The sequence below is a fragment of the Mauremys mutica genome, chromosome 13, assembly GCF_020497125.1.
Source record: "Mauremys mutica isolate MM-2020 ecotype Southern chromosome 13, ASM2049712v1, whole genome shotgun sequence".
NCBI classification, from domain to species: Eukaryota; Metazoa; Chordata; order Testudines; family Geoemydidae; genus Mauremys; species Mauremys mutica.
Genome location: NC_059084.1, coordinates 14,374,341 through 14,393,902, shown reverse-complemented (window position 1 = coordinate 14,393,902; position 19,562 = coordinate 14,374,341). Strand labels below are relative to the sequence as shown.

Below are 19,562 nucleotides of genomic sequence, written 5' to 3'. Positions count from 1 at the left end.
AGGTTTTTGTATATTGCCATTCCCAATATCTGACTTGTGTCCATTTATCCTTTTACGTAGGGACTGTCCGGTTTGGCCGACATACGTAGCAGAGGGGCATTGTTGGCACATGATGGCATATATTACATTGGTCGACGTGCAGGTGAATGAACCGGTGATGTTGCGGCTGATCTGGTTAGGTCCTATGATGGTGTCGTTGGTGTAGATATATGGGCAGAGTTGGCATCGAGATTTGTTGCATGGATTGGTTCCTGAGTTAGAGTTACTACGGTGCAGTGTGTGGTTGTTGGTGAGAATATGCTTAAGGTTGGCGGGTTGTCTGTGGATGAGGACTGGCCTGCCTCCCAAGGCCTGTGAAAGTGAGGGATCGTTGTCCAGGATGATGCATTAGAGAGGTTTTAGCTGATGACTGTAGGTGATGGCCAGTGTTGATGAGACAATACACCATGAGATCTCAACCAGTAATTTTTTGTAGCTCATAAGTAAGCAACACTGAACCCAACATTTTGCAGGTAATTGTCAGGTTAGGCTAGTTTTTGATACCTAGGTATGACTCATATTTCAACTTCTACTCACCTCTTTGATTATTTTAGAGATGGGATTCCAGTCTGCCATCAACCAATAAGTCAATAGTGCTTCATTTTAAACTACCGAATGAGAGAGAAACACCTGCAGGATATTTTCATTATTATTTATATACTGATATGTGTGACATTTCACAGAAACACATACACGGGTCCCTGTCCCAGTAAGCTCACACTGGATGGTTGCAGTTTAAGGATGAGGAACAAGGGTGAAAGCAGAGGGAGTCATGATCAATGAGCAAGGAAAGGCTTACATAAGGAAGTTTGAAAGAAAAGTTTGAGTGGTTTCCCTTTAAATCAAGCTCTGACCAGTCCTAGTCGTAGTGTATTGTTGACAAGTCCAATGCACATAAAAGGCATACAAGTCACATGGCCTGTTTCCCATCCTCACCCTTAATCTTTCTGCCACCATCAACACTGCTGCCCGTCCCCTTTCCCTGGACACTCTTAGTGTACTGGACTTCAGAGAGACTGTGTTCTCTTGGTTCTCATCCTACTGCTACAACTACTCTCCCCTTTGGTTTCTCCTCCTGCAGCTCTTTTTTGCTTCCTAATGTCATCCCTCAGGGTTTTACCATTGGTCCTCTCCCCTTCTCCAGCTACACCTCCTCCCTGGACAACCACATTCAGTCCATTACATAGCTTCAGCTACCATCTCTAATGCTCTCAGATTTCTCTCTCTGCTTTCACCCTTCATTCAGACTCACATCACTTCCAGGATGTTTTCCCATCAACTGACTATAATTCAAACTCTTCTAATTACCTTCAAAATCCACCTTCTCTGTCACTGTTGGTAATGCCACCATGCTTATTCCTCTTCAGGCTCACAACTTTGGTGTAGTTTTCAACTCCTATCTCCCTTGCTTTCTCTGCTCTCCCCCCCTCCCCCACCAGCACTGCTGCTATCTCCTTATCTTTCTGCTGCCCTTCCCTTTGATTCTTGTAGTATTGAGGTGTGGGGGAGAGTAGCGGGGCAGGTATTTGGTTCAGCTGAATGGCTGAAAGGGGCACCAGCCAGAAGAACAAGGTTTGTTTAATTTAACTTTTCTCAGTCTACTAGCAGGGGAAATGCCATGGAATTTCTGCCCACGCACTATGAGATCCAATAACACCTCCCAGTGCCTGGGTGGCGCAAAGTCTGTGACTTCATCCCTAGGCCCAGCAGAGCCTTAGAAAGTCACAACCCTTCTGGTGAGCATTTCCCCCTCAGGTTCCCATTAAGTCTCTGCAGCTGTGGAGCCAGGCTGGCCAGTACAGCTCCAGTAGGCTTCATGCCACACACAACACACAGCAGGGTCCAGTCCGGGATTTGGCCTTGGCTATGAAATCATATCTATATGAAAAAGTGCTCTTACTCTAATAATGTACTATTATGATTCCCTGCATACAAAGTCAACACTGTCGAGATCCAAGTTCAATCTTTAATGAACTCTAAGTGATTTTTTTTATTTTTGAATAAATATTTAATACTTTAAAGAATTATTGGTTTTCCAGTTAAATATCTACAGTAACTCGAAGCACAAGTTGAGTGTGGCTCAGTGAAATGCAAATTTGGTAAATTCCAATTCATCAAACAGAAATTTTACTATAAAAAGGTTTCACAGAAATAATAGCTGTCAGCTAACAATTAATGCACCCAACACCCCTAAGTACTGCACTGAACTTTAATGAAAGGTTACTTAGTTAAATTGCTTCATACCTTGCAAGATTAAAGTTAAGTAAAAATTAACATCAGTATTCCAGGAAGAGAGCATGCAAACAAAATTCACCCTAATGACAGAGGATTGTAATGTTTTCATTGAATATTGTGAACCATGTTTCCATTAAAAAAAAATTGTCAAGGAATTAAAAATGTCACTCCATAAGTAATTTAATCTACTGAACAATAGAATTGTTGCAATTTCTGGCATATTACTATATATAGGAGATATTAAATATATATGCATTATTTATGAACACATATGCACTGGGTGCACACTAATCATGGATGCTAAGCTCTTTTGAAAATCTGATTTATAATATTTGTATCATCACTGATCACAATACAGCATGTCATTGAGAGCGCTTATGTGTGTATATATGTTCTTGCTAGATGTTTGGTAGCGAGGGCAAGGACTATTGGTGCTCCAAGCACTAAGATCTATCCCTTGGTGAATTCCCATAAACATTCCCACACTCAAACAACAGAGAATTGCTTTACTACGACTGCCTGAAATACAAAAGGTGCAGTTACCCTAGGCCAGTGGTTCTCAAACTTTTGTATTGGTGACCCCTTTCACGCAGCAAGCCTCTGAGTGCAATCCCCCCTTATAACGAAAGAACACTTTTAAAAATATTTAGCACTATTATAAATGTGAGATGGGGTTTGGGATGGAGGCTAACAGCTTGTGACTCCCCTTGTAATAACCTCGTGACCCCCTGAAGGGTCACGACCCACAGTTTGAGAATCCCTGCCCTAGGAACAACACAGAAGATGAAACCAATGGATCCTCACTCTGTCCCAAAAGGCAGTCTAGTAAAGGGTATTAAGGAAGCCACACCCCAGTTTGTCCATGAAGAGGTCCCAATTTCCAGAAAACCTTAGCATCATGCACCTCACCAGTACACCCCATGCTGGTGTCCATGAACCTGCCTTTTAGTCAACCAGGGCTTGCAGAATGATGGAGTCTGTGTACTCATATGCTCCTAGTGGAGGTCAAACTACGAGTCCCATTGATAGACCCAGAGGAGTTCAGGAAGCCCTCTCTCTCAAAGCCAGCAGTTATTTCAGGAACATTGCTTATTCCCACCACCTTCAGATAAATCACAGTGCTGATTTCCTCACAAAACTCCATCACCACAATCCCCACAGTTGACTTGCAAGCACCAAACTGGTTAGTCAGGAACCTTTAGTAAGCTATCAGATGACTATAACAACCAGCTTCTGGACCAGCATGCCCCAACTCAGGCTTGTGTCCTGATGCTGGAGGATCCAAGCAAGCTGTTCACATAGCTTCAGAAACATCTACCTCTTCATGTGAAAGTTCTGCAGCCACTGACGGTCATCCCAAGTCTGCATGACAATGTGATTCCACTGGTCTGGGATCATGGCCCTGCTCCAGAAGCACCAATCTACATATGGGGAATCTGCAGTTATCTCAACAGGCATGAGAAGCATCCGCTGGGTCCTGGCTGTCCATGTCTGTACCTCCATCCGGGAAGTGTCTTCAATAGGACGAATACTGCCACCAAAATATCCCTCAGCATCTCAAAGATGTCTGCCTGAATCACGAAACAAGAGTGAAAATGTGAACAGGAGAAGTTCGTCTGCCAGTGCAGGATACATGTTCGGCTGTAGGGAGCGCGCAGACTCAAAAATGGCTTGGCTGGATGTGTTGGGGGCCTAAGATCACTTCTGGTCAAGTACCACAGGATGGACAGACAAGCTCTCCCACAGTACATTATGAACCAAGCCCTAGAGTGGCTAAAGCTAGCAAGGGCACTAAGAACCCTGGGATACACTACAGAGCCAACATGATCGGACTCAGGTCTGGTAGCGCTGTATGGATATGACGGCTTGCAGTGTGGATGCTCAAGCATGAGTTGAGAAAGAATGGACCTGCACGCATGGGTCCCACAGACCCAAGTTTACTATGCAATGTAGAAATACCCCCAGAGTTTCCTCAGGCATCTCCACAGCCAACTCCTAGGCTGCTGGCTCCAGCTGTGTGCTCCCATTCCCATGAGGTGGCTCTCTCCTAAGCCCCTTTCAGCCCTTCTTTTTCCTGTACTTTAGTGATTATGGAGTCCTTTACTGGATGGATGTTGAAGTGGGTGATAGTCCCCTCCACTAGCCAGATCTTTTCCCTCCAATTCACCCAGGTCTGATTACAATATAGATTGCACATATGTGTACACACACACACACGAGATGGGACTGAGCAGAAAATAAGAACAGGAGCTCAAAGGTCAGATTACAAGTCACCTCCAAAATTTGGATGTTTCTGAATAGGAAATTTTGGTTCAGGCCTGTTATACCTACAGTATTATTGTTATGAATTAGCTGCAACCTTGTTATGGGTCGAGTTAAAAATCTCACTGAGGTTAATGGGTGTGAACTTACCCTTCTGTTATCATAACTGTAAGGACAAATTAATCACAAGCCTCAACCTAAGACAACAGAGTTAGGTGAACCCACCCAGCGGTTTTGGACTGTGAGAGCAGAGAGAGAGAGAATGAGAATATTGGCAGAACACAGAGGACTAGAGAACAGACAAGAACAGAAGAAAGAGGCAGAGGCAAAAATTAAGAAAGTCAAGCAGTAGCTGGTGAGCATAGTGAGACTCTGGAAAAAGCCAAAGAGAACTTTCTTGGTCTGTTGGCTAAAGATCTTGGTGTTCTAAGCTAATAGCCTCTAGTTCTCGGTTCCTCCTGTGTTCAGAAAAGCAGGACTTCATACATTACTTGTTAATAAACAAGATTGCATAAAAAAAAAGACCACCAATTTCTACTTCCATCTGGAGCATCCCCAGGACCCCAAACTTTTAACTAGCCACTCAGGTCAAAAAGGGGCAATATTATTCTGCCGAGGGTTGGGTGAAATCTTGTTGAAGCTGGTGGGTGTAACAGCCACTCTTCATTCAGAATAAACATAAGACATGATCATACTCATTTATGGGCTAAGACAACTGAAACAATTGGAGCCACCGCCCAAATCACAGGCCACATGCAAGGCTGGTCAGGAATCTGAGGTAGGTGGACAGAGGATTGCTGTGGACTGAATAGACGTGCAAGGGGTTGTGTATTTTTGGATGGAGGTGTGAGTGAGTGAGTAAAGCAGCCAAGGAACATGTCAAAAGCATGTAGTCAAGGCAGCAAGGAAGCTGCAAGGGAAGCACCTGTAGTGTGACTTTGGGGAAAAGGTAGGGGAGATAGCTTTTGGGCAGTGTTGGCTGGAAAGAGGCTGGGAACTGCGTACAAAGAAACTGCCTCCTGCTGTTTGATTCCTGCGGTGTTCAAGGAAAGAGTACTTTATGTGAATTCTTCTAAATATACAGGATTGCATCAAAGAAATACCCAACTCCACCGTCTGCTTCTAACAGAAACAACTTGGAAGACCATGAATATTGGCTAACTGCTCAGGTCGAAAAGGGCAACAATATTATTTTTCTATTGCACACATATTCAAATCTTTCTTCTTAGTAACTCTGAACTAACAAGCTCAATATCTCCCTTTCTTTCTATGCAGAAATTAACCTTGGCCAGTGGAACATTAATTTATGGTCTTAGACTGTTTACTATAGTGGAGAAGACCATATCAACAAAGCTCCTCAAAAAATTTCAGAAAATGTGAAAATTCAAAAACATTTTTGTGGAATCCCCACCCCCCATTCCTTTCCCCTCCATTTTTACCCATTGTCAAAAATATCAGCACAATTGGCACCACTGACAGACTCTTTTAAAACAGAAAGTCAAAGACTGACCAGGTCGGAGAGACGGACCTCCCATCTCCTTGAAGTTCATCCTCCAGTTGGGGGTTGAGGCACAAGGAAGGGGCTGTGTGCTAGCAGTACTACTATCCATGCTGTATACATTCCCTGGGTAAACACAGGGCTTCATTCTCTGATGCTGTCCATTTGAGTTCTTTCACACGCACTAAATTCACTTAAAAACATCAGCTACATCACTAGTTACTATCATAGTGCTGTTTAGATACAAATTACTGTTTAGAACTGGAAAAGAATGTATCAGTGGAAGGTTCTCTTTTAATACAGATGGGTAATGTATAAAATGTAAGTCAAATAACAGAGCAACCTTTCCCTCTCCCCATATTTTCCTGAGCCTCTCTAGACCACATTCATGAAAAATGATTTACAAAATACAAATAGATTTTGGCATGAAGTAAGCTTAAATTGACTGCTTTCTATCATGAATTAATATTAACCAGAGCTTGTCAGTTACTAAATATTTATTTTAGGAATACATACAGCCTCTGCTTTCATGTAGGTTAAGCTGTAATCTTTGGCTTGTCAGTTCCAGGATATAGCACTGGATAAATCATGCACTCTTGAACTGATAGATGTCAGAGCCGTTGTATACAAATGGAGGGATATGTCAATGAACACCCCAGTTTAGGTTACATTTACTATAAACATTGACATTCCTTTGCAATGAGACCATTTGCTGGCTAAGCAGTCACAGCTTCCCAGGGTTTGATGCTTTTGTGCTCAATCAGGTTCTAATGATTTCAGATGTTTGCAATTAATGAACCATTAGATTAATTGGTTGAGTATGGTAAAACAGGGTTTGGAATTGGGTCAGAACCACAGACAAGCTATTACCTGAAGTGACAGCAGTCACCAGAGGCAAAACAGTGAGAAGTTAAATTAATGATTTTACTCTCTCTCTTGGCAAAAATTTAGCAGTTGATCAGTGTTTAAGTTGAGTGATTGTGGAAAGTGATATGGGAAGGGGGGGGTATATGAAAAAAATTAACATTGTTCCTCATTTCTGTCCATGGACGATCTCAACCTTTACAGTCTAGGATCTCTGTTGAATATAAAGAAGCAACTATATTTCTCTTGGTTCACCTGAATCTTCAGCACAGCTTTCTTCCAAAGCCAACATGTTTTATTAATTATATACCACATAGGACACCTTAGTAAAATGATTAACTGTACTTCAGAACCACTGAAATAAATAAGCCTAGCATCAATATATGATCATGTAAGCTTGATAGAAACCCCAGGGTAGCTATCTTTTAAGACATGTACATAAGGACATTTACTCCCAGAAGATCGCTAAGGTGCTTAAATTCTGACAGTGTGACGAGTTATCACAATGAGGGAGATAGCAGTTTAGCTGAATCTGTAATTTGAAGAGTAAAATTTACCCAGAACATACAATATTTTTTGTCTGGTTTTTTTCCTCATGGCAGGGATACTCTAATCAGGTTCTCTGTCACTTTGTGATGGGAAGGAACATCTTTGCTGTGTAGTCTCAGAAATGTGCTGTATTTATGCCACTGCATAGTACACAAGTGTTTATGATGCAAGAACTCATTTCATTTAAAGGAAAAATACAGTGCAAGAGGTATATCCATTGGATCACATGAGACTTGGTTTAAAGCAGGAGTAGTCAATTATTTTTTGTCACGGTCCAAATTTCTTGGTCAAGGTATAGACAAAGTTCAGACTCCAGAGAAAGTAAATAAGATTCAAAAACATCTGGTGGTCTGGATTTGGCCCTTGGTCTGCCTATTGACTACCCCTGGTTTAAAGGAAGCATATGAAAGTACATATTAACAGCACTGCAGGAAAAGGAGGAAGACAGGAGGAAGTCCACTGAAGTCAATGAGAGTCTTTACATCAACTTTAATGGGTTTTGGCCCAGGTCATTCAGAGAAGCAAGAAATAAAACGATATACATTTCCACATTATGTTTGCTAGATATCTGAGACCTGCCGGGTGGCTTTTCCTTTCTGTTCATATGCTATCAGAATATCATATATTTACGGTCCCAGCCAGTGCCAATGGAAATCAATATGAAGTCAGGAAAGATTCAATGGACACTGAAACAGTAACCTAGACCAAATGCTTAAACACTAGTAACTTTACTTACATGCATAGTCCCATTTGACCTCAGTGACACTACTCGTGTATACATGAGTTTGAAGGATCAGGCCTACAGAGCTGTTTAAAATCTTTCTGTTTATATTTTATTTTTTAACAATCTTTTTCATTTCCGTTTCAGGGGGAATTGCAAAGCATCCAGAGAGTTAAAGAACTGAATCCTTCAGACAAAGAACAAAGAATACAAATGTGAATCATTTAAAAAAAAAATCACACTGTAAATAAACCCCTGTAATTATGCATCACAAAAAAGTCAACTCCAAATGGTTCAGTAATCTCATTACCAAGCTCGCTAATAATCATTGCAATATTCTCCATCTCCCCTAAGATAATGAGCAGCACACTGGATGTTACAAAAATAAATAAATAAACATACAAGCAACAATTTCTCATCTAAATATTTAACTAAATGAATAGGTTTGAGATTGAACTCCAGTGTAGCAAATTTTTAATTTACATGTCCTTAGTTTTAAGGGGGAAAACTCAGTTAACTGAAGACTGAGTTCAAACTAGACAACAATTTCAAGGCAACCCTCAAAAAAGGGTATTTCTAAAGTGTTTTAATACTACAAAAATTAGCCTAAGTTAAAGGCAGTAATTAGTAAACAACTTTGTCATTTTCAAAACAGCATCATTCCCATTAACATTTCCATAGTTCCCCAATTACATTATAAATCAAAAGTAATACAAAAAGACAATGTAATAATGAGAATGCATAGACTGCATCAAAAATGCAGATACCAGCTTCTTTTTTACTCTTGGCTCCCTCTGTTAATTTGTCCTATTTTATTTTCTTGAGTAGAGTAACAGCAGAAGCTCCATCGTAATAAATAAAAGTTCCATGTCAGTGAAAAGAGGTTAAAGAGAGAGTGCTCCTTTGAGCAGGGTAACTCCGTCCTGCAAAAAGTCTTTTTAAAGGCAAATGAAATTTCTCTTGGTATATGTAGTATGGTTGAAGAATTGGATCTAGGGGTCTGATTCTGCAAACCCTTTCCTCATGTGAGTTATCCTGCTGATTTCTGTGCAGATTACATTGCCCTTGCAAGTAAGAAGCACTGTATTCTGCTCTTGGTGTCTGGTCCTGATCTTTAAGTGCAAGAGAATGCTGATGACCCACAAGAAACAAAGGAATTCTATTATGGGTCCAGTCCTACCCCACTGAACTCAATGTGAGTTTTGTCATTGACTAGAATGGGAACAAAAGCAGGCCCTATGCCTGTTCAGATTGAATTGGATTAATTTAATCATTGCTCTTACTGTAGGACATACAGATGCAATGAAGGAGGGCATATCTAATAATCTTGTATTAATATGATCCATCAATAAAGCATCCAGTTGCCACGGTCTCTGGTCACAACTGTGATATGTGGGTAATGGAATGCCTATAATTATTTCATTTATCTAAGTACTTATATGCTCCCCATTACCACACAGTTTCTGAGCTTTTCATAGACATTCATTAATTTATATTCAAAATGCCCCCTGTTAGATATGGAAGTAGCATCCTCCCCATTTTACAGGGCATGAGCTGAGGCATAGAAAGATTAAATTGCTTTCCCAAGGTCACACAATTAGTCTATGGCAGAGCCAGGAAATGAACTCCTGGCTCCCACTCCACAAGACCACCCTTTCCCATTGAGATTATTTCACTTTAAAGATATTTAGAAGGGCTTGTCCACTGCTCTTTCCATGAATTAATATCCTAGGACTCCCAGGTCCACAGAGCCCTGAACTGCGTAAAATCCACCCAGAAGTAGATTGCAGTGGTGCAAGGCACCCCAAATCTCTTTTCCTGCATTGGGTGGAGGAAAGAGAGGTCTGCACAACCCCCAAAGTGGGATTGCTGGCCATGGGGATTGTGGGATTCACTGATTCAGGGCATCCCATGGCAGCTTCCACAGGGAGCATTTCATCCAGGAAGTTGGATGCAAATTCTGCCTGCCTTGCCCCCTGGTACAAAGACCTCTCCTTACTTGCATTTGCATCCCCCATTCCCTAACCCGTCTGAGCCAGTAGCAGTAGATCAAGATTTATATCATTTAAAAAGAACAGATCTAGTAGTTTTCCATTCACATGGGCTTCCTGGGAGTTCAAGTGTTTTTCCAGCTCATTTACTCTAGTCCATATGGCCTCCTTGTTGTGTTTTGGGGAGGTCAGGATTAGAGCTGTGAGAATAACTGATTTTCTCATCTGGCCAAACTTGGTTTTGTTTTCTAGGTTTTATTTATTACATAAAAATAAAGTGAAATTTTGGAAAAAAGGCATTTCAAAAATGTAAAAATGAACCAGTGATTTTTTTCTGAATTTGTTTTTGCTGTTTTCAACCAAAACAATTTGGCACGTTCAACACAAATCTGTAAAGTGTTTGGGTCAACCTGAATCTGTATTTTTTGGAGAAAAAAAGTTTTGTATGAAAAATGTCACCCAGCACTAGTCAGGATGTTCTTTACCATCACTTTCATTCGCACAATTACAAACTGCTGTTGAAAATACTCCATAGCGAGCAATCTAGCACCAGAGAGGGATGCACTAGAGCACCTGATCAGTTTAGCCGATGTTTGATTTCTTGACTCAGCAATTTTATACTGTGTGAGCTGAAGACAATGGGAGTTGTGAATGCTCAGCACCTCCCAGGAACAGTTGCCTGCTTGGCTGCCACCCTCCACCCCAGAACCAGTTGCATTTCAAAGGGTTGGATGTACATAATTTATTATGTGTTTGGAATGAAAATGGCCATACATGTATAAAATACGATTGGCAGAGTTTACATCAGTAACTAATGGAAATGCTACCACTGTACCAACAAAAGGGGAAAGAGACTGGCTTTAGAAAGAGAGAAGCAGAGTTATAGGGTGATAAGCAGTGGACTTAAAGAATAGGAATAAAAATATTTATTTATAATGTTTAAAGAAAACAGACTCCATTGAAAATAGCTTTGCAAGTAGGGTGTGTGTGTGTGGGGGGCGGGGTACAAGGATGAGCAAAGATAGGGTGTTAAAATAAATGTAATTAAACTTCAATGTTTATCTCAGTACACATTTTTGTTAAGCACCAGTAGCTGTTAACATAGAGGTGAATGGCACAGGGTGGAAAAAGAGGTGAAATATATATTATTCCATTAACACTTCCATTAGTCAAATAATGATACCGACAATACGTTCAAGTTACTGCTAAAACAACAGGATTGTCCATTGGAATTCATCCCCTCTGGTGTTCTGTACTGTATATATTCATACCACACGAACTGCCCATAAATCCTCCTCATAAATGCTGTTATCTCTACAACTAGCAGTTTCTCATTTTTATGATAGTATAACTTTAAGGTGTGGTGCACATACAGTTCTACTACATTCCATATAGTTCCCCCCTCTCCCTTTTAGCCTCTGATACGGTGAGAGGCTGGGGCCTCCATTCCCATTGATTCACTCCTTCCCGTGGCACACTGACCACCACACAGGACAGAGCCCTTCAATTATTTCTGACCTCATACAGAGGAATAAACTATTACTTCTAACCTGATCCACCCACCCCACTTCACAAATGCCTGCAGCTCTGTTTTAATCCCCTTTCCAAGCAACATCCAATCTTTTCTCTTGACCAAACTAGACGGCCTCTCTCCCAGCCAAAGGATGCATCATCTTTCTAGGAAGTCTCTATACCTACCCTGACTATTTTACAATGCAACAGGACAGTAAAATGGTCTCTGAACAAATATGTAAAGGCTATGGGGAAATTTCCTTAAAAATTATTTACATTGGGGACAACTTCAAGAGCAAACTAAGACAAATAGAAGCTAATGTGTCACCAGAAAGACCTGGGCACACTGTATGCAGCCTAATATATGCATCATAACTGGCTTATAAGTAAAGAAGATTTAACAATGTATCAATCTGTCGATGCAGCCATGCACACACAAAATGATTAGTAACAGTGGAACACTGAATTTGCTTTTATTCACATCCATCTGTCCTCAACTTTGGGGCTGCTAACTCCAGACTTCTGAATCTAAGCTCAAATGTTTTCTTCTTCAATTTTCTTTCCTTTTATGACCTTTTTGTGTTGCTACCTTGATTTATGGTCATTTGTATGATTGCACTGCTTTGCTTTATGGCAGTTTATGTCATTTTGGTCTTGTCATAAATGACGACCATAAAGTAAGGTAAAATATCATAAAACATTAGTGAGTCACTGATATTCAAGGTTCTCGAGTACAAGCACTGACAGGTAGCAACCGCAGAAGAACTGTGCCATTTGAAGGATGTATCATTATGAATACATGTGTGTAGAGAGATCTGGATGAACAAATGCCAGTATGGGTTAGGATATCAATAGACAATCTAAAAAGGCAATGTAAAGTTATTTTTAATAAGTTCTAAAAATCTTCTTTTCCTCAGTGTAGTTTAAAATAAAGCCATTGGGAAATGGAAGCAGAAATCTGTTCCTTTGCAAATTCCCCCATCCCTGTATTTCACATACTTCTTGGTTCATATTTATAAAGTTATTTAGGACTGTTGTGTTTTGGACACAGTGGATTGTTAACAGTAATGCTATTCATAAGCACCGGGTATGGACACTGGTTTGCTCCAACCTTCTTTGTTATTGTAATATTGCTCATAAGTAGTGGTCTCTGCACACTGGTCTGACTTTCCTATTGCTCAGGAACACTACAGTGTTACGCAATGGTTTGTTATTGTAGGGTTGCTCAAGAAAGTTGGGGGGATGGTATTGATTTTGTTTAGCTAAACAAACATTCCTAACCAACAATCTAAGCATGTATACTATGCTTATCACCTGTTATTAAGGAGCCTTTGTTTTGACAGTTAAGCCTTTGTTTTACATTTAAAAAATAAATCATTATTGTATAGCCCTTTCAAGCCAATGCAAAAAACCAACCAACCAACCTCTTTTGGCAGTTGCTTTTAAACCTTTTTGGTATCAATTTTACATTCAATAACTGTAATATCTAGTATAAATTCCTACTATCGAAGGCTTACATTGTGGTGAAATTTCATTCTAGAATAAAAATTGGCACTCACAGAGGTTTTATATGGCAACATATTTTGCCCCTAGAAAACATGAAGACAGTCAGTTTGGGAATTTATTTCTGTTAGAAAAAGGTAACAAAGTTTGTTAGTTAAATAGCTTTTTACGCCCAATATTACTTTCAAAAGAAACAAAAAGGCTTGTCATCACTAAATGTATTGAGTTCTTAAGACACGTCATCCTTTAGGTGGACTAGGGTCTTTAGATCTCTTGGAGGAACCATACTTTAATGCAGCAAAAGATACGAGCAAGTTTTAAAATGGCAATTGCATTTGCACAGTGTGTGTATTACAAAATGTTTTGCTGTATCAAAGGTTCAAACCTAAAGACTATAACTTCATTAACTTTAGATACTGAATGTGGGCTTTCTAACTTTCCATACATGTCCTGTTATAGATGTTCATTTTCCTTGATACCTATGACATGATTCTGATTTCACACACAGAAGTGTTGCAACTGAATACCACCACTGAGCTGGACTCTCTACAGCATTCCAGCCTCTTTGCACTACTCAAGATAGCAGATGGATCTGGCGAGCTGAGAACTCCCCTGGCAGAGGGAAGTTCTTATCTGTTACAGAGCCTATGTACCTAGCTTCTGTGCCACTCTGCCATTCATGAGCAGTGTGCAGGGGTGTGTTCATGTTACTAGAGATGGAGAAAGAGAATAGCCTGAATACAATGTGTTCTGGACATCTCCATATGATATATAATCCCTTAGGCACAGCATTGCCAGCTGTCACAAGTTAGAGCAGCCCTGACGCTACTTTAATCTATACCAGGGCCAACAAACATTGGCCCTGAGAAGAAAAGGGCTGACCCATCCCACCTTTCAAATTGGATCTGGGAGCAGGAGAGCATTTGTGCCACTGATTTCATTTGGAATTACTCTTGATTTACATCAGCATGAAGTGAGAATGGAATCAGTACCCAACAGCATTACACTAGTGGGAATACATATTGGATGAATTCTGCCTTCAGGTAAGCACTCACACATGAAGTGCTGTGAGGGCCAAATCAACTCCCATTGGAGCCAATGGAGATACTCCTATTGACTTCAGTGACAGATGGACTGGGTCATAAATATGCAAGCATGTTAGGTGTGCAAATGTGCACATATTCAATTCTGAAGATCTGGGACGAATTCTTTAATTTGTGGCTAAATGTTCAACTCATTATCAGAAAAATGCCAATACAATGTAAATATGGTAAAAACATTCAGACTTTTGTGCAGTGCTAGATCATAATATTTAACTCACTGGCCCAAATGGCATACTGATAATGGAGAGCAGCTGACTCTTTATGGGGAAAAAAACGATGATAGAATGGGCTTAGAAGCCATATTTCAAATTTTCTGTCAACTTTTCTTTAAAAAGTCTGGCCAAGAGCAGCCACACCATTTTTCAAATTTCATGTCAAGTGTTTTTTTTTCCTTTAAGAAAATGCCCATCTATCATTTTTGACAGACAGGATCTGTCAGCAGAGAAGCAGAAATAATTTTCAGCTCTGTTTGTGAGTGGACAGAAGGCCCCCACCTTATCACTGTAAAGTTAAGGGTGAGGTGCCTCTGACGTGTGAGTAAATGTGCTCTGGGGAGATTCTGTTTCAAGCTATTTCAAAAAGAGAACAAGGTTCTACCCCCCCTGGAGTACAGACTGTTTCCCCCCTATGAAAGAACCACAGTCGAAAAGGTGATAAGGGGTCAGCACAAATGTCAGTTTTATTACATACAATTCCCTGTTTTCTATTTTAAATATGAACACATGAAATTTAAATATTGACTGCAGTTGCTTTATGTGATCTCTCCACTCAGGAGTGAAGATAAAATTCCAGCGTATGGTTGATTTAGGAAATAAGCCGTAGTGCATTCTTTTTTTTTTTTTTTTTAAAGGATGGGCAATATTTTTGGATCTATGAAAAATTAGTAAGGGTGCTAACCTCACAGCGATGTCCAACTTCTTGCCTATTTTTGAGCAAGGAAAGATGGCCTTGCTACCGGATTAGGCAGGGTTCAGAAGATCTCAGCTCTGTTCCTCTGCCACACACTTCCCTTGTGATCTTAGGATCCAATATCAGTTCCTCATCTGCAAAATGAAGATATTTCCGTAATTACAAGGGCAATGTGATTATTATTTCACTCAACGATTCTCAGGCACTCAAGCTATGATAGGGATGGGGCCACATATGTACCTCAATTGATAAATGTCCTCTGCAGTTTTGTTGGATGTGGTATTCCTTCATCTTCCTATTTGTACAATGTTTAATACTGCTCTGAAATAGGAAACAGCTTCTGCATCCTGAGTGATGGCTGCACTTCCATGGCAGGAGAAGTGATACCAAAATATTGAGGCCTTGTGGTCTGAAACCAAGTGCTTCAATTAGGTCGATTCTATACTTCCAAAACAATATTTTTCAGAATTTTCATTTTGCTGGAATTTTTGAAATTTATTTATTTTTGTTCTGATTAAGGATGAAAGGAAGTTTCAAAATGTTGGCATTCTCTGCAGAATGGAAATTCTGTGTTTTGACCATCTCTAATGAACAGGTAGGTAAATTTGAAAAAAAAACCAAACCAACACATGAGTGGGGAAGGTCGGGTGGAGGGTGAGGAACTGAAAGGTGATCAGAAACTCTAGCTAGTCGGTCAGCTAATGACCAGTAAAATAATTCAAAGTAACTCATTAATGAGGCTGAAATTCTTTGATCTAAACTAATTGCAGACAGGAAAAACAAAAACAAAAAGGGTTTGACTATGAAAAAATAAAGAGAACCACCTACACCTGAGCACAAATTTAAATCTAACATGAACAGAACAAACTAGAAACACTTTCTGTTTCTATTGCGTTGTCGAAATGAAAAAGAATTCATGCTGGCAAAAGCACAAACAAAAGTCATAGGTTTAGCATTATGAGCACACTCTGCATGATTTATTCCAAGCTTTGTTACAACTGTTGTGACTAAAGGCTGAGCAATTTAGCACAACTGAGCCTAAGTGATATATAATGCCTTAGTATATCTGCTGCTTTCATTAAGCAGACAGCCTAAAGAGTTAATTACACCTCTGATAATTTTTAATAGCCTGTAGACACGTCACACATTAACGTATTCTAAAGTATTTTCAAAATACAGAACATGCAGGGAAAGCCACACGTGCCATGGTGTTTTAAAAGTCTTAAATATGCCACAATTGTAGATAAATCAATTTAAATGTTTTAAAGTTATTGATGAAGTATAAAACTTCATATGATGCATGAAGCCTCTTAAAATTTTAAAACCATAATTATCGACATATTTCTCCTGGTGCACTCCCAAAGCTTTTCTCCTAGTGCTTTAGAGATTATGGAAAATAAAGGAAAGGCCTGTTCATATGGATTGCCAAGTGACATGAATTTAAAATGTATGAAAGAGAAGGAACATAGGGTGTTGTACCTTCATCAGAAAATGCTAGGACAAGGGTTTGGCTGAAATGCAGATTCCAAGCCCCAGAAAACTGTCAGGAAGTGAACATTAGGTATGGCTTCCATTAAGGAAATTCACACTGGTATAACTACATTAATGTAGCTATACCAGTGCTACACCAGACTATACCACTGCACTGATGCTAACTAAATTGCACTGGGAAATTTGGACTATAGTAACTGAACTGATATAGGTACACTAGCATGAGTGTCCTTGATAGCATCAGGACCTTAGAGAATGACAGAATCTCAGTTAAGGGACCTAATGCTTGATCACATTAAGAAGTGGCTATACATTGGAGGAGATTATTCTTCTGATTCCAAGTACCTTCCCTGTTTATAGAAAGCTAAATAGCTACCATTTATGCAAGACACACAATAAACCATGGGAACATCTATATAGTAAAAACACCAAAACAACCTCCCCATCTCCCATGACTCTCGGACTCCTGCTTGAACTACATGGCTAAAAATAGTGGTATTGGCATTCCTACTAAGGCTGGAACCTGGACTCTGAGACCCACACCCCTCCCTGCAAACATCTTTTAAATTTCATTAACTTTGCATACATTTATACCCTGTGAGTGCTCCCCAAGCTCAAAGCAAAACTCGGCCACAACTGAAAAGTTTCACCTGATTTCAGGCTTGAACACAGTCAACCTGGGTTTGCTTGAAACGTGTCCCAAGATGTGGCCATGATAATGGAATAATTGGTCTTGTGGTTACTGAACTAGGATGAGAATCAGAAGAGCTGCATTAAATGCATTTAAATGCATTAAATGCTCATCTCATTAAATGCTCATCTAATGTAGGATTCCCATGTGACCTTGGACAATTCACTTAATCTATCTTTCCTATTTACATTGTAATTTTTTTGGAGCAGACAATCTCTCTTACTAGGTGTCTGTACAGTGCACAACTGATCTTGATTGGGGCCTCTAGGGATCACTTAATAAACTTCAACAAATAATAAAAGTAAGAATGCTACAAATAACTAGATAGTGGATAGATTTGGTACCATGGAGAGTAAACCCAAGATTACCAAAAAAAAATAATAATTTTGGTGAGTCTGACCCAGGTTTGGGGGTTTATAATGAAATTTTAAACCCTTTAGTTTTGTACAGTTCTACTTTGTAAATGAACAAGCAAAAACTATTCTCAGATCTGTTCACGTTCTTGTGGATGTTTGATGATACCAGTGCGCAAACAATGAAATAAACAAGAACTCTGGCTATCTTTTTGCTGCTTTTAGGAATCCAGTGGAGAAAAAAACCCCCAAAACCCCAAAAAACCCTCAACAACTCAGGAATCACTGAATTTAAAAAAAAAAAAAAAAAACGGGAAAAACTTTGTGTTTTCAAGCTAAACAGATTTTACCAATAATGGCTAGATAAATATGGAATTAGCAACTAATAAAATTAGTGAAGCATATCCCTTTAAAAATCAGTTTGAAAGATTTGTTATTAAAACAAGTTTGGTCATAAATCTCCATGTTTCACGGTGACCAGTTTAATGGGATTGTGGATTAGTGGGGGCCCAATTATCTTTGACTCCTTATATACAAGAGCTTTCAATCCCAATGGGACAGGTACAAGAGAGTTTCTTTTGGGGACGTGTGCTTCATAGAAGTCATGGATCAAAGTGATTCCTTGATAGATAACCTGACACCCCCCCCCCATTCGACTATTAAATGTGCAATCTTTGTTATCATCATGACCTCAGCTAAAGAAGAGACATGTCCAGGCTATTGGGAAACTGCCTCGTTATGGCAGCAGCAGGATCATCAATTAATGTGAGGCGAAAAATACCTAAATTGTATTTCTGGAACAGATTTTAGAATTTTTTAAGCTCTGGGTGAAAACAATAAGGAATTTATATTCTTATTCATAATACTTATATGGCTAGCACATAAACAAGGCTTAGAAATCTGGAAGAGAAATGTAGTACCTTTTCTTTTAGAATGTGCATGCATAAACCTATAGTAGGTTGTGTTTTCACAGCCTACTGCAAGAAGTGGGGTGATGCTGGTAATTTTTGCTGAGATGCTACCAAGTAGCAGAAAGGGTAAAAGGATTCTCATCAGTTGAGAGGAGCGGTAAATTAATACCAATGACATTGACCAGACTGCAAATTACATTGATTATTTTAATTTTCTCTCTCTGACACTCAGTTAAACACCTATTGTTTTAGGTTTAAGGTAAGCAAAAGGTTATTTTCTTCATTTTTTTTAAAACAGGACAATTGCCATGCAAGAGGGGATCCAGTGATATGTTATAGTTATGAAGTAAAACTGGAGATGCTGAAGAAGAAAACTGTGTGATTGTGCGTGAGTGAGAGAAGCAGAGAAAGAGCATGTGCACACACACAAGGATCTGAGACAATGAGAGACAGTGTGTATATAGGTTTGTGAAGATAGTTTGTGTTCTTGTGTGTTTAAGGGAGTAGACTAGCAAGCAGTGAATTTAAATTAAAAAAAAAAAAGTTCTGTTCTCACTGATTAGATGTTCTAACCTTGACAAAAGCTTGTGTGAAATTAAAAAAAAGTCATGACAATGTGTGTTAGGAGGAAATTAAGTGAAAGCTTAAGGGAGAATGATGAGATGCAATAGGTTTGCCTTTCTGTTGATCCTTTCCACTAAATTACCATTGCCTTCATCTAACAGGGATACTTGGCCTGTTTATGCACACAGTCTACTGATGTTTTTCCTCCAGACAATAATTATGAATAGCAAAACTTGTATTGCAAACTGACTATTCAGCAGTTAAGCTTACAGTTGCTAAAGTCATAATGGGGGCGCATATCTGTACAGCCTACTGTGGAGAATGGAGAGTTTCAAGTGGAGAAATTCTAGCCAAGGGCTAAATTCC

At 39.6% G+C, this 19,562-nt stretch overlaps 1 long non-coding RNA gene across 2 annotated transcripts in view; it reads right to left on the bottom strand.

Moving 5' to 3' along the window:
- The window catches only part of LOC123348615, a 72,385-nt gene that overhangs the window by 23,309 nt on the left and 29,514 nt on the right, over positions 1-19,562 (bottom strand). Inside the window, exons 1-2 of one of the 2 annotated variants that reach the window (XR_006573221.1) lie at positions 6,047-6,282; positions 3,593-3,845 (exon numbers count right to left, since the gene is read on the bottom strand). This is a non-coding gene — a long non-coding RNA (uncharacterized LOC123348615). Of the gene's footprint in view, positions 1-3,592; positions 3,846-6,046; positions 6,283-19,562 lie in introns of those variants that run through there. The other variant, XR_006573220.1, reaches the window with a different exon arrangement.